Source organism: Molossus molossus, unplaced genomic scaffold (genome assembly GCF_014108415.1).
Source record: "Molossus molossus isolate mMolMol1 unplaced genomic scaffold, mMolMol1.p scaffold_m16_p_10, whole genome shotgun sequence".
Taxonomy (NCBI): Eukaryota; Metazoa; Chordata; class Mammalia; order Chiroptera; family Molossidae; genus Molossus; species Molossus molossus.
The window spans coordinates 20,376,067-20,399,574 of NW_023425345.1; the positions used below are offsets into that span (position 1 = coordinate 20,376,067).

Consider the following 23,508-nt stretch of genomic DNA (forward strand, 5'->3'; position numbering starts at 1 on the left):
TTAAAGATAATAAAGAATGTTTCTCTTTGGAATTTATAATGCAAAAAGTAACAGAACAGAATTCAGGAGCCAGAGAACAAATTTTTACCCAAAAAAGAAGATAAAAATTCATGAGCCCTGAAGATGTTGGCAGAAAGGATAAGACCGCTCCCAAAACTAATGAAGGCTGGGGAGCTGACAACTAGGCTTTAAGCACTCAAGCCCAGCCCCAATCAGAGGCAAAAAGGTCATCGATAAACTATAAGGGAAGACCAGAAGAAAACGCTGCCTTTTTCTAGTCATCACAGTAAAACTATTTTGGAAAGTCAACATCCACAAGTAAAATCAGATGCTGCAGAATGTTAACTCTCATCAACGTGTATGCTTCCCACTCACCCCAACCAGGACAGTGCAAGCAATTCAATGCCCAGAGGAATGGAAGGCAGTTTCAGAGTGGTGGGCAAAAGTCCCCTTGTTGGGTGGTTGATGGATACTTACACCAAGGATGATCAATAGGTCCTCGTTGGGCTGAGACATTCCCAGTTTATTTCTTTGGCATCATCATCCTATCCAGTTTAGCATTTTAGCATTATCAAAAATGTCCCAGATTTGGACAATAAATCATAGTCACCTATGGATCAGCAATGAGCACCACAAAACTCAACAGCCATCAAACCTTTGGGTATGAATATGCAGTATCTACTTCCTGACTTTCATTCCTTTGGCCCGTATGATAAATGTCCCACTCAGAGAAGTATTTTCAGGCATTTAAAAGCTCATCATATTACCTCTAAAAGTACCCATATCTCTAATGTCTCGCCTAACTCAAAACTTATGTGGTTTTTTTATCCTAATACTTTTCTTCCCTCCTCAAGACACTTCTATAAAACCTTCATGCTATCAGTAATTAACTCCCCTCCTTCCCCTACACTGATGATCCCTTGCTTTCTCATAGCAGTGACTCACCTCTCCCCTAAGGAATATTTCCACTATTTCCTATGATTCATTCCTCCCAACATACTTCAATTCAACAAGTATTTATTGGGGAACAACCATGTGTCAGAAATGTGCTAAGAGTTAAGGGCATATAGAAGAAATATAAGCCATCATACCATCACACAGCTTTCAGCTTCTTTGGAAACCAGATAAATACACAACAGATGAATAAGATGAGGACTAAAGTTATTTATGTCCAAATGAACAGGACAACTAATGAATGCTCTTTGGTTTGTTGTCTTCCTTTTCACTCATCAATAACTGCCACTTCTAGGAATATATCCTAAGAGCCTGAAACACCAATCAGAACGAGTATATGCACCCCTATGTTCATAGACACGCTGTTTACAATAGCTAAGATCTAGCAACAGGCCAAGTGTCCATCAATAGATGAGTGGATTAAAAAAACTGTGGTACATTTACACAATGGAATACTATGCAGCTGTAAGAAAGAAAGATCTCTTACCCTTTGAAATGGCAAAGAGGGACCTAGAGAACATAATGCTAAGTGAAATAAGTCAGTCAGAGAAAGATAAGTATCACATGATCTCACTTATATGTGGAACCTAATGAACAAATTAAACTGATGAACAAAATATATCCAGAAACAGGGAAGCAGGGAACAGAATGACAAACCTCAGAGGGAGGGGGGATATGGGGGAGAGATGAACCAGAGAACTTATATGAATATATACATAACCAGTGACATGGACAACACTGCAGTGAAGGCAGGGAGGGAGGGAGTGGGGAGGAGGGTATCAGTGGGGGGAAAATGGAGGGACATCTATAATACTTACGACAATAAAGATATATTTTTTTTAAGTGCCAGACTTTTCTCTGAGAGAAATACTCTTCCTGAACCTCAGCCATGTGTTTTCAGTAGAACTGACCCCACCACCAGCTCCAGGATAGGCCCAATTATCTTGAACCATCAGCATATCCATCCTTCTGGCCCAAGCAATCGGCTCTGGAATGTGTTTGTAACACAATCAGAACCAATAAACTGGGAGGAAATGTTGGTCAGGGTTTCTCTTTCTGCCCCAGGGAGAAGAGTGGCAGTCAATTTGCTCCGGAAAGGGAATGCCTGGGTCAGCCACGGGACCATTGAGTAAATAAAATGAAGTGGACCCTGAAGAAGTTGAGTAGAAAGATGGAGAAATAGGGAATCCTTGAGCTGCTGGGTCAGTCCTCAGCAGAACCACTTACTGGGCTTCCTGATTACATGACGTTATAAATTCCCTTTGTTGTTCAAGCCAGCCTGAGTTGGGTTTTCTGCAATGCAACCAAGAGATGTCACTGATGTAGGAAACCAGTCAGAAACTTGGGCTAGAGTCAGAAACATACCATGGAGGAGAGGGAACTTGAGTTGAACTTGAACATTGTGTGATGGGATTTAATTTGAGAAAAGGATTGTGGGTGGCACAGAAAAGAAGGAATAAGATGAGAAAAAGTGCAAGAAACCAAGTGGAGCACATGGAGACTAGCCTGCCTGGAGCAGAGTGGAGGCTGGGGAAGCCACAGGCCTGAGATGTGGCCTGTGTTGGCCAAACTGCCCACCATATTGCTGTTGCCCATGAACTTCACAGTAGTGATCTTGATGAGTCAACACTGTCAGGGGTGGGAACCTTTTTTCTGCCAAGGGTCACTTGGATATTTATAACATCATCCATGGGTCATACAAAATTATCAACTTAAAAATTAGCCTGCTAGCCTGGCCTGCTTGGCTCAGTGGTTGAGTGTCGACCCATGCACCAAGAGATTGCTGGTTCGATTCCTGGTCAGGGCACATGCCCAGGTTGTGGGCCCAGTCCCCGGGGAGGGGGTGGAGGCATGCAGGAGGCAGCCAATTGATGTTATCTCTCATGGATGTTTCTATCTCTCCCTCTCCCTTCCTTACTCTAAAATCAATGAAGAAAAAAATTTTTTAATTAGCCTACTATATTTGGTCAGGCTAATTTGATCAGGCATGTGATGTTAGCTGGTATTGATCTTGCGGGCCTTATATAGCCCATGGACTGGACGTTGCCTACCCCTGCTACATTCACCCAGACTTGTTATAGCTTCAGTGGGTTAAGAATGACAAGAATCTCCCTTGTCAGGGAACCCTGAGAGAATGTCTTCCCCCTTTCTCAGTGGTGCTCAAATTGGGAACTTCTTCCCACTCCCCAGGGAGACCAAGAAATGCAATAGATGAGCAGTGACTGTCCATCTGCTCTGGGGTCAGTCTGGGCTGTGGTCAACAGAACAGAGGAGCAAGCCTCCTATGTGCCACTGTGACCTTCTCCGGGTCAGAGGAGGCAGATTTCTTTTTTTTTTTTTTTTTTTTTATCCTCACCCAAGGACATTTTCCCATTTTTTTGTTCAGGTAGAGTGGGAGGGAGAGAGAGGAACAGAGAGAGAGAAAGAGAAACATCGATGTGAAAGGAACACATCGAGTGGCTGCCACCCGCACGACCGACCAGGGCCGGGGACAAACTGCAACCGAGGTACATGCCCTTAGCGGGAACCGAACCCGGGTCTCTCAGGACCGCAGGTCGACGCTCTAACCGCTGAGCCAAACCGGCCAGGGCGAGGCAGATTTCTTAAAGGCAGGGCTCTGGCTCTGCCTTCTCGGGGCCATTAATCCTTCATAACAGAGATCTTACATTGGGAGGCAGGGTCCACTTTGAATATGAACAAGGAAGCTGTAAAATCTTCTACAACACCGGTTATAAATAACTTCAGCTAAAGAGCCCTTTCTTCTAACCACATATTTCAAGGCGTGACCCTAATTGAGCTTCGGAGGGGCCAGCGTGCCACCTGCTCAGCCCTCCTATGTCCCCGTGATGGTTTCTGTAGTTTGTACAAACTACAAGAGTTGTACCATTCCCTTTGGAAATGGGTAGGGGCTTCTGATTGTCACAATGACCAGAGAGCACCACAGCCATTTAGGATGGAGGGAGGGATGCCAAACATGCTTCAGTTGAATGTACCGGAGAGTCACACACAAGGAAAAGTGAACCTTCTTGAAATGCACAGTGCTCCATCAAGAATCACTGCCCCAGGGCTCAGGGAGCTGAAGTCAAAACCACTGTGCTGCCACAGATCTATCCGACCTGACATAAAGCCAGTGTGGGCAATTATCACACCAGTCCCCGACCCCTACCCACCGACTCAGACTTGAGAGATATTGAGACAGAGAAAAGAGACTGGATTATGAGTAAAGGCTTTTATATTCACTAAAATCTAGATCTTGAATCTGATCAAAGACACTCAGGAAAAGACCCATCATTCTGATGATAAAAAAGAATAGAAGAGGTGATTCTTTTGTAGGCTTCCCAAAATATCCCAAATCAGCCCATCTGCCAAAGGTGCTATGAAAATAATCCATTAGCCTAAACTGTGTGGTTTGGGCTAGGGGATGAAGTCAATGGGGTCTCTGAGAAGCAAGGTACATTAAAGAAAGAGCTCAGACTCAGCTTAAAATCCCAGCTCTGCCATTTGCTCCCTGTGTAACCATGGATACATTATGTAGTCTCTCTGAGACTCAGTTTCCTTTTTGGTAAAATAAAAGACAATAATCCAGAAGTGGCAGTGGCATCACAGACTGCTTGTGAAGATGAGCAGTCATACAAGAAAGATAGTTAGCACAATGCCTGGCACACAATAGGTGTTCAATGCTAATAATAATTGGATTTTACTGATGGTGTCTCTGGGCCAGAGGAATTTGAATTGAGGGGGTTTGTGCAATCCAGTTTCCAGCATCCTCCCTTTTTTCCCAGAAAAACCTGGCTCCTGGGGCATTTTTCCCCTATATGAGGCGAGAGCCTGGTTTGGAACATGTCCCCTCTATGCAGCCAAAACAGGCTTTTCCACAGCCGTGACCCTGTCACACACACGCTGTGGAGCCGGCCCCGCCTGAGACCACCCGTCCCTCCCCACAGCCTCTAGTCTGGAGGAAAAGGGATCATCAACCATGCTAATTAAATCTGCAGATGATAACAAACTGGGCGGTGCTGCAAACGGCACCAGAGAGGATGGGGAAATAAATGAGAAGGGACCTGGGGAGTTTAGAAAATATGGGACAGGAAATAACAAAATGAGATTCAATGCAGAAGAATGCAAGTAACTCTAACTGGGGGGAATAATCGGAAACGTAGACACTGGAGGGAGAGGGGCTGGAAAAAGGCTGAGGAGATGAGGGCTTGGGTGGGGTGGGGTGGAAGACAGGTGGCAAGTGAGACGATGGGCTGCAAGAGGTGAGCAGCAAGCAGCAGTGGAGACGCCTAGCGGTGAGACCGGGTGGGGAATGTGCTGGCCTGGCTGAGCCACAGCCCCAGGCTCCTTCTGGCAGGGCCCAGTAGCATTCTCCAAGGCTCACTTCCAAAGGTGATCCTCCCTTCAAGCTCTAACTCAAGTCACACCTTTTCCAAAAAGCCTTCCGGACTCCTAGCGCGCATTACCAGCCTGCTCGCTCAGCGCTCGTCTGTGACTGGCAGCAGGCCTCTGACTGCAGGTCGGTCCAGGTGGGACGCCCTTATCTCCAGCACTGCAGTGCAGGAGCTCCTTTTACCATCGCCCCAGCACTAAGCCCCTGGGGGTGTTCAACAAAGAACGGGTCAACGTCATCTCAAACAGGACGAAGAGAAGGACTTCTCTCTCCAAGCTGTCATGGGTCCACATTATATCTGAGGCTTCCCCATCTTTAACTCAAGGCCCTGGGTGCTGGCCCTAGAGAGAAATCGAACTGCCGCTGGGGTCATTGTCATGTCACGTTCCTACAAAGAAAGGCGGGAGCCCCTCATAAGCCCACGAATACCGCAGTTCTCAGTGAGCATGTGTGTTGTAAGGGATGGAAGAAGCAAATACCAAAAACAAACTCCACCTCCTTTGGCATTAGGGACAATTAGGAGGGGAAGGTAAAATGCCAAACATGCTGAAAAGTCTCCCTCAGAGAGGCCGATGGATGAAGGTAAGTTCAGACTGTCTTCTGTGCGTGGCAGGTTCCTTACATCCCCAGCCTACAGGACTCCATCTGAGAGTTCTCTGGAGAAAGGAAGCCCACCGTATTTCCTGCGTATCAGTGCCCACACTGAGTGTGGCGCAGCCCCCTAGGGCAGTGGGGGAGTCCAGGTCCAGGTGCCGGCTCTGCACTTCCCATTGGTGGTACCTTAGGCATGTCACATCTACACCTCCCTGAGCTCCTGCTTTCTGCTTACCTTTCTGCAGAGTTCTCAGCCCTTCAGCTCAAAAGGCCAGCCTTTCAGTCATCCTGCTACAATGTAATGCAATGAGCTGCAGAGCTCCCAGCTCCTGGGAAAACCCAGAAGTGAGCCAGAGCACAGAGAAGCCCAGAGACTTTCAAGCCTAGAGACTTTCACCGGCTACATATCTACATAGAACTGTACTTCTTGTCTTCTCTCCCCAAGGCTTCCATCCCTATTGTCCTATCCTAAAACCTGAAAGGATAAAAGGTCCTACTTAGGGTGAGGGCACCATTCTGCTGGATGAGAAATGCAGCAGAGACCAGTCAGTACCCACCTAACCGCGGAGGTGGCGTGCAGCTGTGCAGGTCAGAGGCGTACACAAAGATGCTCCATTAAGGGGAAGATATCTTAGAGTTTGTCTGTTTACTATGGCAATTCTCTAGCAGATGGCAGTAAAGTGTCTTGATCTAACAAAAGCATCATATTAAGACAATTTTCCAGAAATAAAAGTAAGACATCTTGAGAAAGAGAGACCTATTTCTAATTTGTGCCATATGGCACAAGGATACCATATGGACCAGCTGGGGCCCCAAGCTTTACCTCAGAGGCCGATCCACAGGAAAACAGCCAGAGAAAAGGGCAGCAGCACTTAGTGTCCCTCCCATGGCCCCAAAGCAAAACCTGATGAACACGGGTTGTAAGTGACTAGAACCCCTCCCAAGGACATTTACATGTTTTAAGGGATCAAATAAAATACCTAGGCTCCAGCACCATGCCTAGAGTAGAGTAAGCACCCCAAACGGTTCACTGGAACAAGTGAACCAAAGGAGGAATTTTAGAACTGACCAGTGAGTAGTGGAAGAGTCCAGGTCTCCTAAGTCTTGGCCCACAAGAAGACACACTCTGGCCCTGGCTGGAAAGCCCAGATACCCCACTTAGAATCCTTCACACGCCTTGCACACAGGACATGCTCAGGAAGCTTCATGAGTGTTTCTGAGACCAGAGAAAGTTGGAGATGTACAATCTTCTCAGCTTGGTTTATTTACCCTGCATTCAAGACAAGCCATCCAGAAACTAGTCCCAGGATATCAGGCAGCTCTAACCAGGTCCAGGTAAATGAGCCAGGAGTAAACTAGGTTCTTGGTTCTCCCTGTCCTGGCACCCACAAGTTTCTGAGAGCTCCCACAGGACTGGCCACCTACCTCTGCTTGCTCTGAAGGGTCTGTGTCTGGGCATTTCTTCATCCTGGCTTACCTGTCATTGAACCCACATCGTGTCCAGCTAAGGAAGGCCCTGGGGTGTCCTCAAGAAGCTCATAGTCTAACCTCAGGCTCCCTCACTGGGGGACTCTCAAGTGACTAGCTGGTAAGTCCATAATAAAGCAACCCTGTGGGGACATCAAAGGCTGGTGAAGATCTGATCCCATCCAGCTGAACTGTGACAGGGGTTTTGAATGCTTTATCCACGATGACATCAGGCCCCTGAGGAGGTTGATGGGAGAGGATGGGGGTCCAGGAGCCTTCTGAAGAGGCTCAATCACGCCACCTAGTTGATGATTGCATAACTTTGTGAAAATACTGAAAACCACTGGATTGTACACTTTGGAAGGGCAGGTTTTATGGTATAATCTCTTTTTTTAAATCATGTGACCTATAAAATCTAATGAACACAACAACCTGATGAACAAAATAGGTCCAGAGGCATGGATACATGAAACAGACTGACAGACCTCAGGGGGAGGGGGTGGGAAGGAAAGGAAGAGATTAATTAAAGAACATAGAGGCATATATGCATAGCCCCTGGACACAGGCAGTAATGTGGTGAAGGCCTGGGGAGGGGCAGGGGCAGGGGCTGGATGGAGGAGGGCAAAGCGTGGGCAAGTGGGGGACATATGTAATACTGTCAACAATAAAATATGAAAATAAAAAAGTCAATCATGCTACCCAGATCTCCATTTCTACCCACAATGAAGGACAGCCCTGCCAGGGCCCTGGACAAGCTTCCTTGATGTCCTTTTCCCAGGAAAGGGAGGTGCCATGGACCTGGGAGGAGGTACGGTATAATGAAAAAGAACAGGCTCCGGAACCTGACAAGACTTACAAATCTGTGTGAACTTGGCAGTGACTTAAGCACCTGAGCCCTGGCCCATAGAATGGGGGAAATGAAATCCCTCGTGGGCATTGTGGAGGTCGCCGAGAAGAGGTATGGGAACCCTGTCCACCAGGCGTGCTCACAGCAGGTGGGTGAACATCCTTGTGATCTCCTCCAGTGACAGGTACTGTGGGCACCGGGAGGCTTTTTTTTTTTTTCTTTTTTTTCCCAATATTTGGTTACTTGGGCTGGACAGCAAGGCTACTATAGGTGACTGGTTTCTATATTGCTTTAAATCAATGAGACCAGATAAAGGGCACAAAGCAAGAGAGTGAGGATTTCATTTCCTCTATTCTCTGGACCAGGGCTCAGAGTGGTTAGGTCACTGCCAAGTTCACACAGACAGATCTGTAAGTCTGTCAGGTTTCGGGGCCTGTTCTTTTTCATTATACCGTACCTCCTCCCAGGGCCGTGGGCACATCCCGAGTGCTGCCTGGGTGAGAACTGTCATTTTTGCCTGGAAGTGTCTAAAGCACTTTCTCTCTCATGACACCTGGTGTCCCCAAGCTCTTGAATGTTGACCTGTGTTGTTCTCTGGCTCTATCACGGGCCAACTTTTGGATTGCTGCACAGATGACAAAATCTGGGACTCTGTGGGAGAATACGTCTAACTAGCTTTGTGCCATGTGCCGGATGCGTTCCCCTCCCAGTCCACATCCCTGACTGTCCCTGCCTCGCTGGAGGGATCGGGGTTGGGGCCCATCCAGCACGCTAGGGAAAGCCAAGGAGAGTCTGCTTGGAGCTTGGGGGAAGCCAGGAGGAGCTTGTCCTGCAGATTAGGGATAGGCTCAGCTGGGGCATCATCCCCGGCCGCTCCTCTAGCCTTTCCGTCAGCACATCAGGACAGATGAGGCGTTTCTGTCAATCAGTGAAGATGCATGGCATCCCGACTAAATCCTCCCTGAGCTGATGGGGCTGCTTGGGAGACATTCAGCACTTAAAGAAGCTCCTTGCTCAGGGGCGGTGAAGCGTTTTGGAGGAATGATTCTGCAGGTAGCCAGAGCATGTGTGACAAACTGCACGGGGAGCCGGTCAGGGCCCTGTGACCTCCTCACAGGCCTTCTCAAGGGGCCTCTCAGTCCCACTGACACCAGCCATCACTGTGGAGTGGCACATTGCCCTGGCCCCACCCCAGCCAAGGGACACACAGAGAAGCTCAGACCTCCCATATGTGTGCCCTGGAAGACGGGGGGAGGGGCAGGGGCCTCGATGCTCAGTGCTTTCGTACATCCCTCCCAGGATGAACCAGAAGGGCCTCAGTGAGAGGAGCCAGACAGAGACCTGGCCCTCAAGCAGCTTACAGACCAAGGAACCCTACAAGAGATTAAGAAATAAGACTGGGAGTCGGGGGTGCAGAAAATTTCAAGAGGGACTGTTGGGGAGGAGCTCGATCTTCACAGTCCTTTTCTCAAAGAGCTAGGTCACGGGGTCAGTGTCCCAGGGCTCAGGTCACAACTGGGGAAGTGAGGCAGCACTTGTACCTGATCTGCCCTTCACCAGCTGGTTAAGCTTAGATAAGTCATCTCTCTTCCTTCACTTCTCTTCACTTATACAGTCAGGCGTGGTGTGAGGTGTTCTCTGTTTCTTTGATGCATTACATTGAATCCATGCACTCTTGTTGTTATAGCCTCCTGTCCTTGCTTGCCCTGGCCCTGGCCTCTCTCTCAGCTCTGTTGTGCATTCGTGAAAGCACCTATGGGCACACAGCTTCCTCCCAGCACCTGGCGCCTCCTGCCCTCCTGCCCGGCTTTCTGCATCGCACTCCCCAGGCATAGCCTCACACGCGCTACATAGCTCTCCCCCAGCAGCTCCCAGGGTTCCTTTCACAAATCCAGAAAGCTCCTGAGAATAAGGTTCATGTCTATTTTGTATTCAGAACTCTCACCTGCTGACTCATTATCTAGAGCAGGAGTTGACAAACTGTTTCTATCAAAAAAGCAGATGGCATATATTTTAGGTTCTGCAGGCCCCATGGTCACTGTCACAACTATTCACCTCTGCTGTTGAACTGCACGTGCAGTCATAGACAATACATAAATGAATGAGTATAGCTGGATTCCAGTACAGTTTTATCTACAAAATAGATGGTGGTCGAGGTTTGGCCTGCAGGACAGAGTTTGCCAACCCCTGATCTAAGGCAGGCCTTCCTAATAGTCACACCTCCACCGGCCCTCCTCTCGTGGCTATGACTGTTTACATGTCTTTCTGCTATACTGGACTGTGAGCTTCTTGAAAGCCGGCTCTGTGACTTTTAACCCTTGAACCCCAGGCTAACAGTGTGCCTTACAGATTGCAGGCACCTAACAGATGCCTGTCCTATTAATGCTCTGATCTGATGGCACATGTTTCCGTGGTTGTGACCTAAGATCAGCACTTGGACTGACCGTGAGCTATCATGAGGCAGACGGGCCCCAGTGGGAGGATGGCCCAGGGCTGAAACTCAGCCACATGTTTGTACTGTACCTGCCAGAGAATGCAGGGGAAGGCAGACTGGCCTGCTGGCCTCCACACTACTCCTGGAGGGAACTCCATTCTGCTACATCAAAGGGCGCATCTCCTGATCAAAAGTTTGGACCAGACACTCCACCCTCCTGGATCCATTTCTCCACCTCCCACGCTAACTATCCCCGACTGAAAGCCCTCTGGGGACTGGGATCAACCGTGGAGGGCAGACATCTGTGGAGCTTCCAGTCCCTTTCATCTGAACCCATAGCCTAGCACCTACTGCTAACACATCCATTACGTCACGTAGGTAAGAGAGAGCATCCAGACACATCGCCCTTGAGATGGGATGTGATGATCTCTATTCTATAGAAACTGGGTGAGCTCAGAGAGGCTGTGACTTGCTCAAAATCCCTGCAGTGAGCAGTACATTCAGGCCTAGGACATGGCCACCATAAAAAGCTAATATGACCTAGGCCACACCTAGAATGACAGACAGGAAGATTCCCCTCTGTTCTCACTGATGCATTTCAAGGGGACAAGCAAATCAGAGCCCATTCATAGGAGAAAAATAAGAAAAGTAAAAAAACTCAAAGCCTCATTTGATAAAAAAAAATGGATGAAGGTGTTTGACTGGTTAGAGACAAGTCCAGAGCAAGGGTATCTGGCCAGCTAAGGAGGAAGTAAGTATTCCTCTTAGACTACTATTTGACCATGGTTCAAACAACAGTCAAAATCATGTTCTAAGATATGATTAGGTTCTTGGGGCATCATTTGAATTATTTCACCTGCCTTTTAGAATAAGAGAACAAATAAACATGCCCTCATTAATTCCCATTTTAAAGTAAAGAGAAAAATGGTTATTACAGCGAGTTAAATTGCCCCTCCCCCCCATTTATGTCTGCCTGGAACCTCAGAATGTGACCTTGTTTGGAAATAGAGCCATTGCAAATGGAATCGGTTAAATGAAGTCATACTGGATTAGAGTGGGTCCTAACTCCAATGCCTGGTGACCTTGTAAGAGGAAAGGCTCCACAGAGAAGAAGGCAGTGCTGAGACAGAGGCAGAGCTGGGATGATGGGCTACAAGCCAGGGAACACCACACACAGATTGGCAACCACCAGAAGCTGGGAGCCAGCTGTGGGACCAGCCTCCAGAACTCACCAACCCTGTCGACACCCTGACTGGATTTCTGGCCTCCGGAACTATGAGAGAATAAATGTCTGTTGTTTCAAACCAACACGTTGGAGTTAATATTTTATGGCAGCCTTAGGAAACGAATATGGTTATTAACTTAGAAACATTATTAATCTGAGCATTTCATGGAGAGGCAGTCGAATACGGTGGTTAAGAGCAGATAATATGAAGCAGCACTGCCTGGGTTCAAATCCCCAGCCAACCATTTACCAGCTGTGTGACCAGCAAGTTATATAACTTTCTTAGGCCTCATTTTACCCTTCTACAAAATAATACAAGTATCCACTTCATGAGATTGTTGCAAGGATTCAATGTATCAATACATGAAAAGCACTAAGAACAGAGTCTATATCAAGAAACATACCCTAAAAATTGTAGCTATTACTATAAGCGAAGGCAGATCAGTGAGTTTGGGTTTTATATTTTGCTACAATCACTAATGTAATAGTGGACGCTAATTATGACTCTGTCTATTAAATGTAAAGCACTGTACCATTGTTTGATGTATTTTCTCTAATTCTTACAATAATTCTGTAATAGGTATAGAATAATCCTCACTTTACAGAGGGAAAAACTGAGGCTCAGAAAGGTTGAGTAACTTGCTCAGAATCACACACTAAGAAGTAACATAATCAAGATTTACACTCATGTCTGTCTGACTTTAATACCTTTTCATATCATGCTGCCCCCTTGGGTAGAAACCAGTTATGTTCCCCCACCATACTACCAGCCCTAGAACAAGGCCTGGGCAGTAGTAAGTGTGCTTCAAATATTTAATAAATTGATTCATTACAATATGAATGCCCTGGATATTAGCATTGTTGACTTTCTCTTAAGCATGGTCCACTCAGCATAGATACAAGTACCCAACACCAATGAAGCTAGACAGTGGTCCCTACATGAGCCAACATATTTATGGGAATATCACAGACCCGTGCTAATTAACATAATAATCCTATGTGAGCACACAAATTTGCTGGAAATGGTGCATTTTGTTACTGAGAAGCAAGGGAAGGTGACATTGAGATTTAGCACTCTCCTGAAGAAACATCTGTCTAATAACTTCATTAAATGTTCTATTTTCCATGGGAGATAGAGCAGGGGGCAAAGGCACACCTTCTAAAATTTGATGTTGAAGTCAATTGCTAATTATGTTCTGCACAAGCTTAACATTTGGCTGAAGAAAGTGGAACTGGCCATTGGGAACAATAAAAACGGGGTGGTTGGTGCATCCACAAACATGGAGGGCCTGTAAGAACATAACAGAGTCTCTTCCTCCTTCTCCACTGAAAATATGGCTTCATATGAACACTGTTTGCTTTCCCTGCTCTCGGGCTGGAAGATGGGGGAAAGGAAGAGAGCAGGATAAAGACCTGCGTAAAGCTGAGTCTATATTAGTAATTTTTCCTTCAAATCATTAAAGCAGCAGATGAAGCAACAGGCAGACAAAGAAGAGTTGACCATAGCCAAACATGAGAAACAAAGCTAATTTCAGATGCCCCATGTTTTCTGGTGGAAGAAAAATATAGAAGAAAAGGTCTAAACAGGCAAGTGACTAGGTATCTGTAGATCAGATACAGATCAGAAGAGAAAAAATAACCTTAGGGGCTATATAGCCACAACTTAGCCCTCTCCAGATACAACGCCCATGTGAAGCACTAGGTCACAGGATAAAAGATATCATCCCCATGCTCCAGGAGCTCACTGTCTAATGGCAAACAGATACGAAAACAAAGTATGAGAACATTTGCAAAGTGCAATAGAATTGGGGAGGGAAAAACCTAGGGGTCAAGGAAAACGTCACAGAAAAGAGTGCGCTTGAGTTAAGACCAACACATTGAGGGGAGTAAGACCATTCCAGGGGGAGGGATTAGTGAGGGCAAAGTCCTGGAGGCAAGAAGCGGCAGAGCAAGGGATTTGATGTGGCTGGAGCCTATGTGTGCTGGGGTCAAGTCGGAGGGACTTACTAGAGATAAAGCAAAGACACAGGCAAGAGACCTGCTACCACGTGCTTAAGGAGTGTGACTTTCCTCTTAGCTGCTTAGAAGCCATTGAAAAATTTTAAATATGGGATTGACTTGATCACATTCGCATTTAGAAGGGATAGACTGATACAGCATGAAGATGAGCTGGGGTGGCAGGGGGTGGGATCTAGGGACCAGTTAAGAAATACTACAATAATTCAAGAGGAGACAATGAGTGCTGGATTTAGGATGGTGGCAATGGGGAAAGGGAGGTGGAAACAGATATAGGAAATTGGACTGGCATGACTCAGTGCAAAATTCTAAGGGAGGCTTCCAGACTCTGTAATGATTGAGAAGGGGATGGTTAGGACAACCCCCAAGACAGGGAATCAGGAAGGTATACGATTGAAGAGAAGACGCTGAGTTCATTTATGAACATATTGAGCTTGAGATTTTCTAACATCCCAGCGTTTGTAGTGAAGAGACAGATATAAAAGCCTGGAGCACAGAGCATAAGTACAGGTTGAATAAGAATATTTGACAGTCATCATATGCATGTAGATAATCATTTAAACATAGCAGCATGGTCGAAGTTGCCCAGAAAGAGTATTTAAACATAGGGGTAAAGAAAAGCAAAAAGGGGGAAAGAAAGTTGAAGACAGAACTCAGAACACAGATACTCCAATGGTAGATAAGGGGAAAGAAACACCAAGGAGAATAAGAAGGATGCCCACAGAGGTAAAGGAAATGCAGGGAGGGAGTCATGTTACAGACCCTGGAAACCTTAGAAGGAGAAATTATCAAGTAGGAAAAAGTGGTCAAAGGTGTCAAATGCAAAAGAAAAAATCAAGTTAAAAAAGAATTGAAATGGTCTTCTAGTTTCACTGAATAGAAATACCAAAATAAATTAGACAATAGAGAGCAGAATAACATAGTCCCTAGAATTTAGTAGATATTTGATAAATGACAGATGGATGGACAGATATTGACAAACCCCAAGTGAACCCACTATCTGCATAATGGATATCTGTGATGGTTCTATCCAGAGCCAAAGACTTGGACAAAGGTGACCTCAGGATAAAAGAGAAATATACAGTCCACAAAATAACAAGAAAAAAACTCATAGCTATTTTACCAAGGTCTTTCAAAGGTCATTCCGTCTATCCCCCTGCCTCTGGCAGTACGTCAGGAGCAGTTTTTAATGCACGCTAACAGTAATAGAAAGAAACCCACATACGCGTGCATCCAAATCAGACTTTCCAGAAGGGAGGAGTAAGTTTGCATCTACCCTACCACCTCTTGCATCTGGCGGGGGGAATGGAAAAACTCGTCATCAGCATAGCTGCTGCCCCTGGAGCCAACAGCACAACCAGAGAGCCAAGTCTCTGTGAAATGTATCAGATCAAACTCAATGATCAATAATAAAATCAACAGCCTTCTCAAAGCCAAAGGGGTCGAAATTCAGAAGGGGGCAATCCTGTAATCTCTCCTGGGGCCATACAGTACACTCATTTTCATGAGATTTATAGCTTTAACCAATTCTCTGGATGCAGGACAAACCTTTAGACTAGGTAAGAGGCCAGGGTCAGAGGAGTAATGATCTAACAATTAAAAGGGCTCATGGACCCCTAGAAACAACCCCCCAAGCCTCAGGCCCACCAGCTCTAATAAGAGAAACGCAAACCATTTACAAGAGTTAGCCAATCAAACCAGAAAACCCAACAACCATGCAGTGCAGCTGGAAGAATGTCCCCTTATTAAACAAGCTGTGTCTGGAACACTTCTGGTCTCATTGTTCCATTCCAGGCCGGAGACTGAAGCGACAGAAATAAATGAACAATGTCTATAATACTCATCCTGGGCTGACTGTACTGGCACATAGACACTTCCTGACTGAGAACTGAACTAACTCTTTCAGGCTACGGTTGGCGGTGAGGGGGGTGGGAGTAGGGAAGCAGAAAGAGAGATTTTGAAAGATGAGGGCTGAATGGCACTGAGAACAAATGTGTCGTTTTCCTCAAGAGTCTTTAAGAATGGGAAGAGGCAAAAGCATCTCACACTCAGCTTTTACGACAGCAGTACTAGTAGATCCTGACCTGTGTCAACACGGTCATGCAGTCGTCACCTCCTCTATGGTCTGAGAGAAATGATGCCTGTCTCCAACTCGAGCATCCGTCCTCGTAGACCAGAAGGAGGGCATTTACAAGGTCAGGCTTGTGGTCTGCCTTCCACAAATGGGAAACTCAAGTTTGAAGTGATTTCCTGAGACTACTCGACTTTAGAACCTTCTATTCTGCTCTATCTCCTCCACTTCGTGGAGAAGGGAATTTGGAGAGCTGTAGCCCTTCACGATAGCTTCAAACAAAAAAAAAGCTGGGATCTGCACTCCTCCCCACAGGCCTGGGGCCGGGACTGTGCCAGCTTCAGGTCCTGGCCCGCCGGCTAGACAGAGGACATTCACCATTTGGTCAGACATCAGAGGCACTAGTGGCCAAAGGACCAGAGCCATGTGACAGGTCTTCTTGTCCAAGGTTCAGAGGAAAGCAACATCAAAGGTAGGAGAAGCATTAACTGGGTGGTCTGAGAGCGCAGCCAGGGAGGGGCGAAGGCACAAAGAGAGGAGAGCGCCCAAACAGAGCTGTCTTTGTTGTCCTGACTCAGACCCAGCAGCAGACGGAGGCCCCGAGAGAAAAGGTGAAGCCTCACTCAATCTAGGGTTGGGGGTATTGCCTGGTCCTCTCTGGGGAGTGCCCTCCACTGGAGAGATGACAGACAGGAAGGACGACAGGAGAGCGACAAAGGATGATGTTAACGTCTGGATGGGGAGACCGGAGAGCAGAGAAGGGTGGATGTGGCCAGACATGCCTCCCTGTGGCTAGGGTTCTGCATGAACCCCCTTATCATTAGGGAGCATTAAGCACCCAGCCCGCACCTTGCTGGAAGTCACTAGCACACACAGCTTGCGGAGGAAGTCAAAAATCTCAGAGTGGCTCCATCCTCCCCCTGCTTACTGCCAAAAACTAAGCTCTGTGAACTATTCGAGGCTCCCATGCAGAGCCTATGCTTATTCCAGTAAAAATGAGGCTCACCCAGGAAGAAGACACATCCCCTAGGAACAGGTCCACCTGCTCTGTTGCTGAACCAGACCTGAAGATGCCTCCTGCCCCAGAGCTTACTCATAAATTTACAACTGCTCTGTGCAAACACTGATGGAAATTTCACTTCACTGTTTGTTTAATCCTGGGTGATGTCTCTTGCTTGGTCATTTATGCCATTGATTGGAAACAGCACAAACACTTGAGTGGGTTGGAATACGTGTCTGTTGGATGTCTGCTCAGCTGCCAGGCCCTGGCTATTGTACAGGATTCTCTCCAAGCTTGGGAAGCAGTGTGAGCACCGGGCTCAGCACTCGGGTCTTCATTTCAAGTCCCTGCTCTTCTACTGCCTGGAATCGGGGCCTTGGCAAGACATGCCTGTCTAGGCCTCGGTGTCTCTGCGACATCAGAAGTTTGAATGAGATGACTGATGTCATAGGTCGTCTTTACCTCTGACATTTTCCGGATTTATGTAATATACTTTAAGCAGTGCCAGGTATTTATAATCAGTAACTACAACAGCAAATGTTGATGGCCTCTGACCTCATCAAAAGGTTTGAGCTCGGGTGCACTGTGCCTGCAGCCACAGAATTGGTTAGAGCTGTGAATCTCACAAAGATGAGCGTAGCTCCAGGAGAAATGACAGGATTGCGCTCCCTGAATGTCAACCACTGTGTGGCAGACACTTCTCTAAACCCTTCTGGTGCATTATCTAACTTAATCCTAACACCAGCCCTGATAAGCATATATTATAATCTCCATTTTACAGGGGGGAAAAAAAACTGAGGCACAGAAAAGTTACATATGTGGCCCAACGTCACACAGCTAGTGAAGAATGGAGACAGGAAATCCCGGCACCTACTCCAGGCCCTGCCCACTTCGCTCTGACAGCTGGGGCCCCTCCAGCAGGGAAGGAAGGGAACCCGGACCCCTCGCCAGTCAAGGAACCAGGCTGCACGAGATCCCGGCCAGTGTGGGCAGTGACTCCAGCTGCTGCCTCAAGGACGCTGTAAAATTCACGAGAGAAGAGGAAGAAATTCCCAGCACCCGTCGGAGCACGGGCAGCTTCCGTTTCAGAGGTGCCATGCGCACCCATCCACCTGCCTCGTCTGCAGCCTCGATGCCAAGTGCAGACCCGAAAGCCGGCCTCTTCACCTCTTCCCCACCACCCCTTCCTGCTGCTATAACCGCAAATGGCGCCTGATGAAGAGCAGTCACGGTGTGATGGCCAGGTGGCCCGAAGGCAAGGTCAGCTCAGCAGGCCCAGAGGCCATCTTGGTATTCGGCCCAGGACAGCTCACAAGTCTGCACCACATCAGAGCTGGTGAGCGGACAAGGGCAGCTCCTGCCCCAGGAAACAGCCTGCTTCGTGAAGGTGCCACCACCTCGCCTAACAGTGGGCACTGGAAAGAAACAGCAACCACCAAGGCCTTCTCGGTGACCCATGACCCAGGACAGCACACTGGGCCTGCAGATTGCTCTAGATCATCCGGAGAGAAAATGGACCAAACAAAAATGAAAGGAAGCCAGCAGACGGGCCCACAAACCCATCCTTTTCTCCCAGCATGGTGAAGGAAGACAAACAGCACCAGGGCAGGGCCGCTGACAAAGAGCTCAGGGACCCCAAGGTGCGACACCACCTTCCCCTCCACCACCACCATGTTCAAAAATCTGGTTCCGATTTACTACAGCGTCTGTCGCCTAAATCCACCAAAAAGCACTACATTCTTGCTCTACTATTTCATCTCCCTCTGGTCCAGCCGGCTCTGGCCTTATGTCAGATTAATATTCCTATTCTGTGGAAGCCGGACGAAATTGCCTTTGGTGGGGTTGACCTCTCCAGTTGGCCCCGGCTGCCTGGGAGTCAGCAGCAGCCACCACCCCTTCCCCACCCCTGGGGTCTGGAAGTGTAAACACTCAGGGTGGCCCTTGACTCATATAGAAAGTTATTAGGAAGGAGTGAGGCTTTACGGGGTGTCAGACCTTTCATCAAGCTTTTGGGTTGGGCGAGCTGATCTCTGATTTGCAGAAAGAGAGCAACTGAATGGAAAATGCACTAACAACACAGGCTGTGTCTAAGGTTCGTGCTTACTAACTAATGAGCGAGGCTGTGCAAAAGGAGGTGACTCTAAGAATAGGAGCAGAGAGTAACTAATATCTAATGAGCAACTCACCATATGTTAAGGCACTGTACTGTGAGCTTTAAATGTATTATCTCCTTTAATTTTCACAACAAACCCAGCAAGTAGACACTACTCTTTTTTCTACTTTAGAGATGGAGAAATAAATAAATTTAAAAAAAAGTGAGCCTGGGAAAGGCTTGGTAACATGCCCAGGGCATCAGTAAGTGGCAGAGCAAAGACTTAAATCCAAATCCTTCACCACTGAGCAATTCTACCAGCATGGCTTGAGTTCTTTGGAATGTTCCTTAGAAACATACAATTTTTGATAAGTGACAATGGGAATAATTTTGAGGACTGTCCATGGCTCATTCAGACCCCTGAGCTAGCATAGTCTAGCCTCCGTCTGGCTCACAGTCCCTAATCACAAATCAACACACACTCTAAATGGGACAATAGTCTATCAGTGCCTCAATCAGAAGTAACTGCAGATCCTATCACCAGTGGTGCCCAGATGCCCAGAGGGGCCAAGAGGACTCCAGGTAAAGTCCTTCCCTGGGACTCAGGACCTGAATTTTAGGAGGAGAGGCCCTGGAAAGACCACCTCTCTCAGATCCTTCTCAGCCTACAAATCTAAGTTGCCTGGACCCTCCCAAGCAAGTTTAAGAGCAGAGACAGGAAGTAGAGACTCAAACAGATTGTTTGCACACCCGTGTTCAGAGCAGTGTTATCCACATTAACCAAAGGCAGAAGCAACCCAAGTGTCCACTGACCAGTGAACAGGTAAACAAAATGTGGTACATACATACAATGGATATTACTTAGCTTTTATTTATTTATTTATTTATTTATTTTATCCTCACCTGAGGACATTTTTCCCTTTTTTGTTCAGATACAGTGAGAGGGAAAGAGAGGAAGAGAGAGAGAGAAACATCGACGTGAAAGGGACACATTGAGTGGCTGCCACCCACATGACCAACCAGGACTGGGGACGAAATGCAACCGAGGTACGCACCCTTAGCGGGAACCGAACCCTGTCTCTCTGGACCGCAAGCCAACACTCTAACCACTGAGCCAAACCGGCCAGGGCATTACTTAGCCTTTAAAAGGCGAGGAATTCTGACACAGGCTACACCATGGAAGAATGTTAGAGACATCGTGCTAAGTGAAATAAAAGGACAGTCATAAAAAGACAAACACTGTACGCCTCTACTTACATGAGGTACCTAGGAAAGTCACTCGTAGAGACAGAAAGTAGATGGTGCTTGCCAGGAACTGGGGGCAGAGACATGGGGAGAATGGGGAGTTAGTGTTGAACGGGTGCAGGGTTTCAGTTGGAGAAGATAAAGTTCTGGACGAGGATGGTGTGACGGTTGCACAGTGGTGTGAATGTACCTAACGCCACAGAACTGTACACTGAAAATGGTTGGAATGGTAAATTTTATGTGACTATGTTTAAAATTGTATGTATAATGTTAAGTACATATATGTATATGTATGATTCAAAACAAGTATACCACAATAAAAGAATTTCTAGTAAATGTTACATCTCTTGAATCTAATAACAATTAAGAATTAGGCTTTAAAAAACACAGCAAGGAATAAGAAATGAGTAAAATCGACGGATGAAAAGGAGCTACATTCACTAGCCTCAACCCCCTAGGAAGTGTAATGATGGATTCATTGAAATACAGGAAAGTGGAAGTTAAATCTTCCAATATTAAATTATTTACGTAAGTAACCCTACCTGACACAGCAGCACCCTCAGTAAACATGCATGATTCCAGGCAGATCACTCACGAAGGGGCCCTGAGACCGACCCTGGGAACCCACTGCTCCCACGACGCGGACCGTGATTCCTGGGGGCGGCCCCATTCCTCGGCAGAACGGTGCCACCCTATCGCTGAGTCACAATTGGCTTCTCTGTTCAGTCACTTTGTTGGTCATTCAACTAACATCTCATGCACACTTTCTCTGCGCCAAGCACTGTGAGAAGCTCTGGAAGTAAGGAAGTGGGAGGAGAAAGAAGGGAGCAGAAGAACTGATGTTTCTGAGCATTTGCAATATGCCAAGTTCAGCAATAAGCTCCTTAAAAACCTTATTCTCTGAAAGCCTCACATAAGCTCTGTGAGAAAGGTAGTACTGATTTTTACTGAAAATGCAAAGACTTAATGAGAAAGATAAAACTTTGGGCAGTTACACAGAGATCTGAGTCCTGTTTGGCCCCAAAGCATGAGTAGTTAATAGTTATCCTACCCTGCTCACCCCTAGAGATGTACAGATTAATTTCACGTGATCCCAGCTGACACGGCTGGGAACAGTGGGACAAATGAGTATTCGCACTACAAGAAGAGACCCACTAAAGCATGGACCCACTCGTGAGTGCCCGTGAGCCCAGGCAGGAGGAGTCAGGATGGCTCCACGAGGAGGGGACTCTCTCAAACTGGAAGTGTTTATAAGTGTGGGGTTTTTTTTTTAATCCTCACCCGAGGACATTTTTTGATACTTTGTTCAGATAGAGTGGGAGGGGGAGAGAGAGAGAGAAACATCCACATGAAACAGACACATCGAGTGGTCGCCACCCACATCGAGTGGTCGCCACCCACACAACCTATCCAGGGCCGGGGACAAACTGCAACCGAGGTACATGCCCTTAGCAGGAACCGAACCCGGGTCTCTCTGGACTGCAGGCCAACACTCCAACCACTGAGCAACCGGCCAGGGCTATAAGTGTCTATCTCCTTCCCAAGACTGTGGCTTTCTTGGGAGCTAGGACCATGTCTCCTCTTCTCTACACAGCCTGCTGTGCCACACCGAGAGGGCTAGGGTTGGGTGTGTTGGTCACCAGATGGACAATCAACCCAGGAATGAGAAAGTGGGATTCCCAAGTAGAGGGAGAGCTAAGCCTTTCTGGTCAGTGCCTGACTGAGAGGTAAATCCTTTCTGTGGGCATTAACTCTTTATGGCTTGTAGGGTTTCACTTAGCAAAGCACCCCTACAATGCTCTTTACTGCCTTCTAGTGGCCTGGAGGACTCATGGTAGTTGTGCCAATGAGCCAGGCCCTTGGGACTACGAGTTCAGAAATGAAAGACAATCAGGAATGTGTCTGTGGACAAGAAAAAACAGGTTCACAGATGGAAAATGGGGCTCATCAGGTCTGTGCCTTCTCTTATCTGTGGCCCCTGGGGCTTAAAATTCCACTCTTTTTTTTTTTTTTTCTTTTCTGCCCAGACCTGCATCTTGGGAAAATCAGATCTGCCCAGAGGTGATCATTCCCACCAGTATTTAGTCCTTGGTAGTGGAAAATTTCCCCCAGGGGTCTGGGGAAGGTGGTATGGCCTCCTGTGGCTGCAGAGCACATTCCTCTCACATGACAGCTGCTCTGGGAGATGCTGTTGCCCTCAATGTCAGTCCACAGGCTGAAGCAGAACATGCTCTGAGCTGGTCACTTGGAACAGCATTGAGCAATGGAATGAGATCCTGTCCTAAGTACCTTGGGGACGTCAGAAGAGGGCCTTCCACCCAATGCTCAAGGCAGATGTGTACATTCCAAGAGATCAACAGACTGCTCTTTCTTTGTAAATACCCTAATCTGAAGTTAATTATTCTTGAGATGCTCTATCTTCTAGGGTTTACCTAAAGGCACACATCAAAGTGAGATAGGCGGCAACCCAGCAATCCCTAATCTAAACCCTGTGTTAGGGACTAGGTAGTGGAACTGAAGAAGACAAGAGTCACCATCCACAAAGTGGAGATGAACGTGCATTTTCATTATGCGCAGTTTTAACGAGGCCCCAAATACAGGTATGCAGAGGAAACCAGGCATCACGGAGGAGGCAGGCGGGGGAGAATTCTCAAAGGTGCCATGTCTGAGTTAGCACACCATGGGTGGATGGACGGATAAATATCTTGCATGGCCTCACACACAAATCTGGGCTCATGCCCCTCTCCTCCAGTGACTCTGTCCCTCTCCAGCACAGGGGAATGTCCAACGGTGCACTCACAGGCTGTCTCCTGCTGTCTCCTTTCTCTGGCAATGACACAGAAAACAGTTTCACAAGCAACAGTTCATCCAGGACACAGGCCTCCCTAACTCACTCCATGTAAGTGTTTGCCTTTTTATTTGCATTCAGACCTCATTGTATTCTCCTCTGTCCCTGTTTGGGGTGTGTCTGTTTACAGTCTGATGTGCTGTGTGAGCACATTTCCTTTCAAGGGGCTTCAGAATTACTTACCACTGCCTGAATTTCTTTTTCTAAAATGCTGGTTCCTTTTTGTCAATCATTTCTTTTGCTGTGCAGAAGCTTTTTTGAGAACCCACTGTATGGGACAACATATTCATCAATGATACATCAGATAAAATGTTAATTTCCAAAA

The 23,508-nt window shown here is 47.1% G+C and overlaps 1 protein-coding gene across 1 annotated transcript in view; it reads right to left on the minus strand.

Moving 5' to 3' along the window:
- Positions 1-23,508, minus strand: part of ANO2 (anoctamin 2) — a 331,163-nt gene that overhangs the window by 263,144 nt on the left and 44,511 nt on the right. The window lies entirely within an intron of this gene.